Source organism: Canis lupus, chromosome 5, assembly GCF_003254725.2.
Source record: "Canis lupus dingo isolate Sandy chromosome 5, ASM325472v2, whole genome shotgun sequence".
In the NCBI taxonomy this organism is placed as follows: domain Eukaryota; kingdom Metazoa; phylum Chordata; class Mammalia; order Carnivora; family Canidae; genus Canis; species Canis lupus.
The window spans coordinates 67,845,715-67,853,383 of NC_064247.1; the positions used below are offsets into that span (position 1 = coordinate 67,845,715).

At 52.8% G+C, this 7,669-nt stretch overlaps 1 protein-coding gene across 1 annotated transcript in view; it reads right to left on the reverse strand.

Moving 5' to 3' along the window:
* Positions 1-390, reverse strand: part of CRISPLD2 (cysteine rich secretory protein LCCL domain containing 2) — a 64,722-nt gene extending 64,332 nt beyond the window's left edge. The window contains exon 1 of the mRNA XM_025427022.3: positions 246-390. The gene's annotated coding sequence lies outside the window, so the exon portion shown is untranslated. The remainder of the gene's footprint in view (positions 1-245) is intronic.
* Between the last annotated feature and the right edge of the window lie 7,279 nt (positions 391-7,669).

Consider the following 7,669-nt stretch of genomic DNA (forward strand, 5'->3'; position numbering starts at 1 on the left):
GCCCCCCGCCCCCTTGCTCCCCGGCTGTGAGGTCTTGGGCAAGTGCCTTGGTCCCTGCGAGCCTCAGTTTCTCCATCTGCGAAAGGCCAAGCGGTGGAGCCGGTCGGAGCCGCAGGTCGCGCGCCCGGCGCCCGGTCCGCGCCCGTCAGCCCCAAGGGATGGGCGGCCCCGGCTCGGGGAGGTCGGCGCCTGGGAGGCCGCGGGGGCGGAGGGCAGCCGGGGTCGGGCAGCCAGGTCACACTCACCTCCGCGGGGCTCTCCTGTCACCAGCGCGCCGGCGTCCCTGGTGCAGCAGCGGCGGCAGCGCGGACACTCGGGCGGACACGGCGGGCCCAGCGGCTCGGCAGGGACCCCGCGCCGGAGCAGCCGAGGGATGTCGGGGATGCGGGTTCGGCGCGCGGCTCTTATGGGACCTCCGCACCCTGCCCCCGGCGGCGCCGATAGGGCCGTTCCTCCACGCTCCGCCCCGGCCCGGCCGGCCCCTCCCCCGGGGAGGCCCGCGGGCGCCGGGGGTGCGGGCGGCGGGGGGCGCGCGGCGGGCCGGACCCCGCGTCCCCAGACCTCGGCTTGCGCGCAGGACGCGCTCGGGTTCTCTCCGCGATCGTGACGACCCTAGGTTCCCCTGGGCGCTCATGGGCGCCCGGCGAGGTGCCAAGCACTTTCCACCAGGGGTTTGCACGTTGACCAAATCCCTTCTCTCTGCGGCTCACATGGAAACTGGGAACAGGGAAGTGACCTCCCGGGATTGTAGCAAATAAAACCGGGAAGGGTGTGGGCTCTGTAAACTGTGGCACAGAATACACACTTGCTATATTTACTCCCATCCTCTACACGGTGGCTGAAAACTCCACTCATCTCTCCGTCTCTCTCTGTCTCTCTCTCTCTCACACACACACACACACACTCATGCACCCGTGCGCATTCCCAATGTGCAGATGAAGAAACTGTGCTCCAGGCCAGGTGCTTTCCCTTCATTATGAACCAGTACCGGTTCACAGGACTCTGCTAGGGTGGAAATGATCCCATTTCACAGATCAGACACCTGAGGCCGGAAGAAGAGTGTCCTTAGTCCCACAGCTGGTGAGCAGCAGCCTTGCTCTTGCCACACTTGGCCTGCAGGCATTTAGCATTCTTAACCTGTGCAGGTAAATACTAATCAATTTAGAGCCAGAAGACACTGCCTTTGAAACGCGTAAATCCAAGGCCCTTGCTGGCAGGTGAAGAAACCAAGGCTAGCGGCTTGGCCCACTGCATGCAGACAAGGGCTGGAGGAGCCTGTCTTCCCCTGGCACGTCCCTGCATGAAGATGAGGAATGGTCTCCTGCTCCTTCCACACGCTCCAGCAGGGTCAGTCTGCACCAGCCCTGTCCTTTGCAGCGCCAGCAGGGCAGACAGAGCTCCTCTGGGATCTCAAGCATCGGGGGCATCCAGAGGGGTCAGAGCATATGGGGGAGCCAAGAAGGAGAGAGAGTGGGGCAGGGCACGCGTGGCACAGATTCGGAAAGCCCAAACGCTTGCCAGGGCTTCGGTGCAGCTCAAATGCCAAGAAAGACACAGGCATCCTGTTATCTTCCTTGGTTCATTCCCTTTACTCATCTAGCACTTACTAAGCATCTATTGTGTGCCAGGCTCTGTTCCAAACACCGGACTATCCAGTGGTGAGCAGACCGGTCCAGAACAACTTCCTATTCGACAAAGGACAAACCCAGAGGGAGAGAGATGCCTCTCGGACATGGAGCCTCACACACATGAGCCTGTCAACTCTCCCCCCACCCCCACAACTCCAAAATGTAGTGCTTTAAAACCACCATTTTATTTTGCTCATAGTTTTGCAGGTCAGGCGTCTGGGAAAGGCCTGGTTGCACGGTCCTTCCTTAGGGGTCTCTCATGTGGTTACTGTCGGATGTTGGCGGGGTGGGGGGCAGCATCTGAGGTTCAGCGGCGCTGGACATCCGCCGGGTTGTCACCCACGTGGTGGGAGCCCAGCGGGAGGTCTCGACTGGGGTACCTGTCTTTCCTGGTCTTTCCTGGAAGGTGGTCTCAGGATAGTCAGAATTTTACTCCCTCATGGCCTTCTGTGACCCACCACTGGCAATCAGAGAACCTTACTCCTGCTTAGTATGCTTAGTTGAATCGCCGAGCCTGCCACAAAGGTCAAGAAGAGAAGACACAGGTCACACTTCTCAATAGATGGAGATCAAAGAATTTGCAGACAAGATACATGAAAACACAGCTTGGTACTGAGCAGACACTCAATAAAAGAGAATCCATCTTTCTTAGGGGCTAAGCTAGGCAGTCGTGTGGAATGAGCACCATCTTCGCATGTCCACGGATGAATTCCAATCCTGACTCTACCAGGCACGCACCTGCTGTGTGTCATTGCTCAAGTCACCTGACCTCAATGAGTGACAAATGCCTCCAAGGCTCCAAAGAGGCAGGATGAGTGTGTGACTTGCTGGTTGGTGCCACCGTTTGGCACCAGTCAGGCTGGTCCCCATCCCAACTCCACTTCCAAGCCGCTGGCTAGTGCTCAACTCCCTATCTATAAAAGGTGGATGATGAGAATGGCATCTTTCTCCCTAGGGGCTGCCTTTAAAACATTAAATGGCTTAAAGGCATACATTAATTAATAGAAAATAATTGGGACAAGGCCTAGCACATAGCAAGAATTAGTTAATATTGTTATTAGAGCCAGCAAACTAAAACAAGAGACAGAATTTTAATCTTAATCAACAATTTTCCATCACTGTGCCATCTTAGAATCTAATTTCCAAAAAGTAATTATTTGAATTCGAGTAAGTTGATGTGTCATGGGGAATGTGGGTCCCTGAGAGGCTCTGAACATGGGGAAAGGCCAAGATGCACCCAGGAGTCCTTGTGGGAAGGGACTGGAAACTTATATCCTTGGAAATCCCAGAAAAGGATCCTGTTTGCTAGCCAGGCAGGAGTCAGGTCATGGAGCATTTGAGACAAAGGAAAAGTTTTTTCTGGTTAGAATGCAGCCCAGCCTGGAAATGGGAGCGTATAAGCACAGTCTCGACATCAGGGAGAGGTTCCATCCCTCTGCCCACCTGTTCTCTCAGAACCCGGGTGGGCTGATAGGAAGGCCACACACAGAAGTGCAGAACAGTGGGTCGCCTCAGACAGTCCCAAGGGTTTCCCCACTCAGAGCACAGGCCAGGTCTTTCTTTCCGATCTCGACGAGGCTGCCACAGGACTGGTGGGTCTTGGACTCTCGCCAACATCTTCTTCACCAGCTGTTTTCATCAGAAGCTCTTGGGCTGGACATCAAGAGCCAAGGCTGGGGAGTTTCAGCTTCTTGTCTGTTCCTGCCACACCCGCTCAGCAGCTACCAGGTCAGGGAGCCTTAATATGCATCAAAGGTCACTAACAATTTGAGACAAGGAGACATGGGGCAGGGGTACCATTTTGTGATGGACATGGCTTAGAAAGAGGAACCAGACGAGATCGGGCACGTTCAGGGTGGTATGGCCTCGGTGTCCATCGAAAGATGAATGGATAAAGAAACTGTGGTCTATGTATACAATGGAATATTCCTCAGCCATTAGAAATGACAAATACCCACCATTTGCTTCAACGTGGCTGGAACTGAAGGGTATTATGCTGAGTGAAGTAAGTCAATCAGAGAAGGACAAACATTCTATGGTCTCACTCATTTGGGGAATATAAATAATAGTGAAAGGGAAGGGAGAAGAAATGGGTAGGAAATATCAGAAAGGGAGACAGAACATAAAGACTCCTAACTCTGGGAAACGAAATAGGGGTGGTGGAAAGGGAGGAGGGCGGGGGGTGGGGTGAATGGGTGACGGGCACTGAAGGGGGCACTTGACGGGATGAGCACTGGGTGTTATTCTGTATGTTGGCAAATTGAAAACCAATAAAAAATAAATTTATTATTAAAAAAAAAAAAAGAAAGAGGAACCAGAAGGTCAGGAAAGATGGTGACATCTCTGGGTTGACAGGTACCAATCATGTGGTCCTCTGGGATCTGAGTGGGATGGGTTTGCTTGACTTGCTGCAGAAAAAGGGGTACAGAGTGAGTTCTACAACTTATGTAGGCAGGCAACCCTTTGGGGGCAGTGTGGGCCCTGCTTGTGGGGAGATCTGGGGTAAGGTCTTGATCACCTGAAGTTGTAAGAAAAATGCACTCAAGTCAGTGCAGGTGAGCAGGGATCTTCTGGAAGGATGGTAGCTAGCTGTGGAACCCAAGGGCAGTCAAGACCCTCAAAGAACAAGAATTAGTCCTGGAGGGTGTCAGGCATCCTGGCAGTACTTTGTGTGCCTGTCTCACTGCACTGATTAGGGGTCCCCTCCTCCTCCCTCTGTGACCAGGCCTCGCCCACTCCCTGTGGACGTGACCATCCCCCCAGCATGTGTGGCTTCACATCCCCCTGGTTCCACGGACCAGCTCAGGTTGTGCCCAGGCACCTCCCAGCTCTGATTCCTAGAGAGAGAATCTAATTGGCCCTGTCGGGAGCTGATGTCCATCTCTGGTCAATCAAGTGACACCCAGAGAACATTGTCAGGCAACACAAGCGTGACAGCAGGCACTGAGAGGTAGAGTGGATGCACCCGAAGGCCAGGCTGATGGGGACGGCCCACAGCTCAGTCTTCACATCCTTACGAAAAAGGAGACCTCACATCATAATTTCATGAAACTCCTTGCTCACAGGGCCTTGAAACCATTAACCCAGGTCAGCCCAAACCAATGTCCAAACACGCCCAGGTTCCCGCCCTCCCCGGGGTTTCTGTGCTGTCTGGTCTCCCCGATCTCCGAGCCTAGGAGCCAGAGAACACCGATGACCATGACTGGAAACTCCTCGGAAATCCAGCTCTTTTGGCAAATGCTGCCACGGTGATTGCCTTCTCCCTGGGAGACAATCAGGCTTCTCCAGAGGAGGCTTGGCCCCAAGGTTCACGCCCAGGGTGTGGTGTTTCGGGAAGATTCTAAACCTTTCTGTCAGCCTGGGAGGAAGCCAAGCCACCGGATGCTGCTCATTCTCCCATGTCCCCCAGGGCGTGTGCTGGGTCCGTCTATGACCTGGGCCCCTCCGTGCCAGGGCCAGGCCGCAGAATGGAAACCACACGGCCCCCTCCTGCCGGGGAGAGGGCCTCGCACCCCTCCTCACAATACTGAGCTTCCAGTTCCCCTGTGGGCCTTGAATCCAAGCTCCATCCCACCCGCCTCACCTTCTCTGTCTGCCAGCGTCCTCCTCCATAGACGGCACTAGTAACAGCCCGTATTACGGCGCAGTGGCTGGAAACAAGCTAACTGTTGGAAACCTGCCTTCCATGTTTGCTCTTCAAGTTGTCCATACTCCTGTTTCTCTGAACACCGTCCCTGCCAAGCATGACCTCCTACAAGGCACCCTCCCTAATCACACCCACCCCAAGAAACAAGTAGTCTGTGACCAAAGTTTGAAAAGCAGGGTACATGAATGCACTGCACTGGCTTCCTGAAGCTGGTAACAAATGACCACCAAGAGGGGACAGAAACAACAGGAATTTGTTTTCTCCCAGAACCCAGAGTCTGAAATCAAAGTGTTGGTGGGGCTGTGTTCCATCTGGAGCTGGAATGGAAGGATTCTTGCCTCTTCCAGCTTCTGCTCTGTTCATGTCTCCTTTTTTTTTAAGATTTTATTTATTTATTCATGAGAGACACGGAGACAGAGAGGCAGAGACACAGGCAGAGGGAGAAGCAGGCTCCATGCAGGGAGCCCGACACAGGACTCGATCCCGGGTCTCCAGGATCACACCCTGGCTGAAGGCGGTGCCAAATGGCTAAGCCACAGGGGCTGCCCGATGTCTCCTCTTCTTAAAAGGAGCCAATAGTCAGTACCAATGTGCAGGTATGAGTGTGCCATCTTGGAATGGGTACTCCAGATCCAGTGGACATGTGAGCAAAATGAGTGACTGTTGTGCCCCAAGCCACCAGGTGCTGGGATAGCTTCTTGTGCAGCAACAGACAAAAGAATAGGAAGGATGGGGAACCCCAGGTGGCTCAGCGGTTTAGCGTCGCCTTCGGCCCAGGGTGTGATCCTGGAGACCCAGAATCAAGTCCTACATCAGGCTCCCTGCATGGAGCCTGCTTCTCCCTCTGCCTGTGTCTCTGCCTCTCTCTGTGTGTGTCTCTCATGAATAAATAAATAAAATCTTAAAAAAAAAAAAAAAAGAATAGGAAGGATGAATGCAGTGCCCTCACCACACAGCAGATGCTCACCGGTGTTTGCTGAGTAGAACAGAACCCTCTCTGACTCTTGAGAAACTAGTTGGCACTGGCAACAACTGAAGCCATTAATAAATAGAATGTGCCAGGTCCATCTTCCTTCTCACCTAGACCACAGTAAACTGAGACTTTTATTTCCAAATGATGGGGCGGCTTCAGCACTCCTATTAAATAGGCCATACTGGCCCCTGATGGAGGACAGACCTTCCATGGCCAGTGGTCAGCTTTCGCTGGGTAATTGAATTCATAAGTCCTGCAGACGTGCAAGTCCTAGCAGGTGCTTCAACCTGGGGACACACGTAAGAGTGACTGTGTGCAGGTATTTCAGATCACTGCCATCAGCTCATTGACTGGGAGCTGGTGCTCATTAGGTCTTGCTTTCATCCCAAGCCAAAACTGAGACTGTCTCTCAAAAAGAGAAATGCCCATGTGAATCATTATAGATCATTATCATGAAAGTTCCCAGTGAACCCCACACCTCCCTGTGTCCTGCCCCTTGTCTCCTCAAGAGGTGGAGTCCATTTCCCTTGTGCGTGAGCTGGCCATGTGATTGACTTTGGCCAACAGATTATGGCAGAAGTGAGAGTACCTGTTCCAAGCTTAGGACTTCAGGGGTCTGCAGCCTCTGCTCTCATCTCTCAGACCCATGGACAGCTGTGCCCTATAGAAGCCCAGTCCAGCCTCCTGGAGGATGAGAGGCCACATGGAGGCAAAGCCAGGCACCTGTGCTGACAGCCAGCACCAACTGCCTGGCTTTTGTATGAGTGACCTTGGACTTTCAGCCCCACTCAAGCTGTCAGCCACTTGTAGCTGCAGGAGTAAGCCCAGCAAGAGCACAGAAGCACCATCAGATTGCCACCCTACAGAACATGAGAATAATACACTGTCACTGTTTGAAGCCCTTACAGTTTGGGGTACTCTGTTATGCAGCCAACACTAACAGATCATGTCCTGGAATGACAAACATTGTCAAGGAGAGATTATTCTGAAGGTCAAACATTTCCCCTCCAAAATAGCCACTTGTCCAGTAAAAAAACAAAAAAAAAAAAAACAAAAAAAAAAACCCAGGGAATATTCTGTATTTCTGATATAGTCCGAATTGTGCCCCCCCCACCCTCAAATTCACGTGTTGAAGTCCTAGCCCCTAGTACCTGAGAGTGACACTGTATTTGGAGATAGGTCTTTAAAAAGGTAATTAAGGAGGGGCATCTGGCTGGCTCAGTTGGTGGAGCGTCCGTCTCTTGATCTCAGGGTTCCAGGTTCAAGCCCTGCATTGGGTGTAGAGATTACTCAAAAATTACGATTTTTTAAAAAAAGGTAATTAAAGTAAAATGAGGTCATTCTCATGACTGGCCTCAGATAAATTTCTGTTGTCTAAGCCCCCAGTCGGCCATACTTTGTTATGGCAACAAACCAATACAA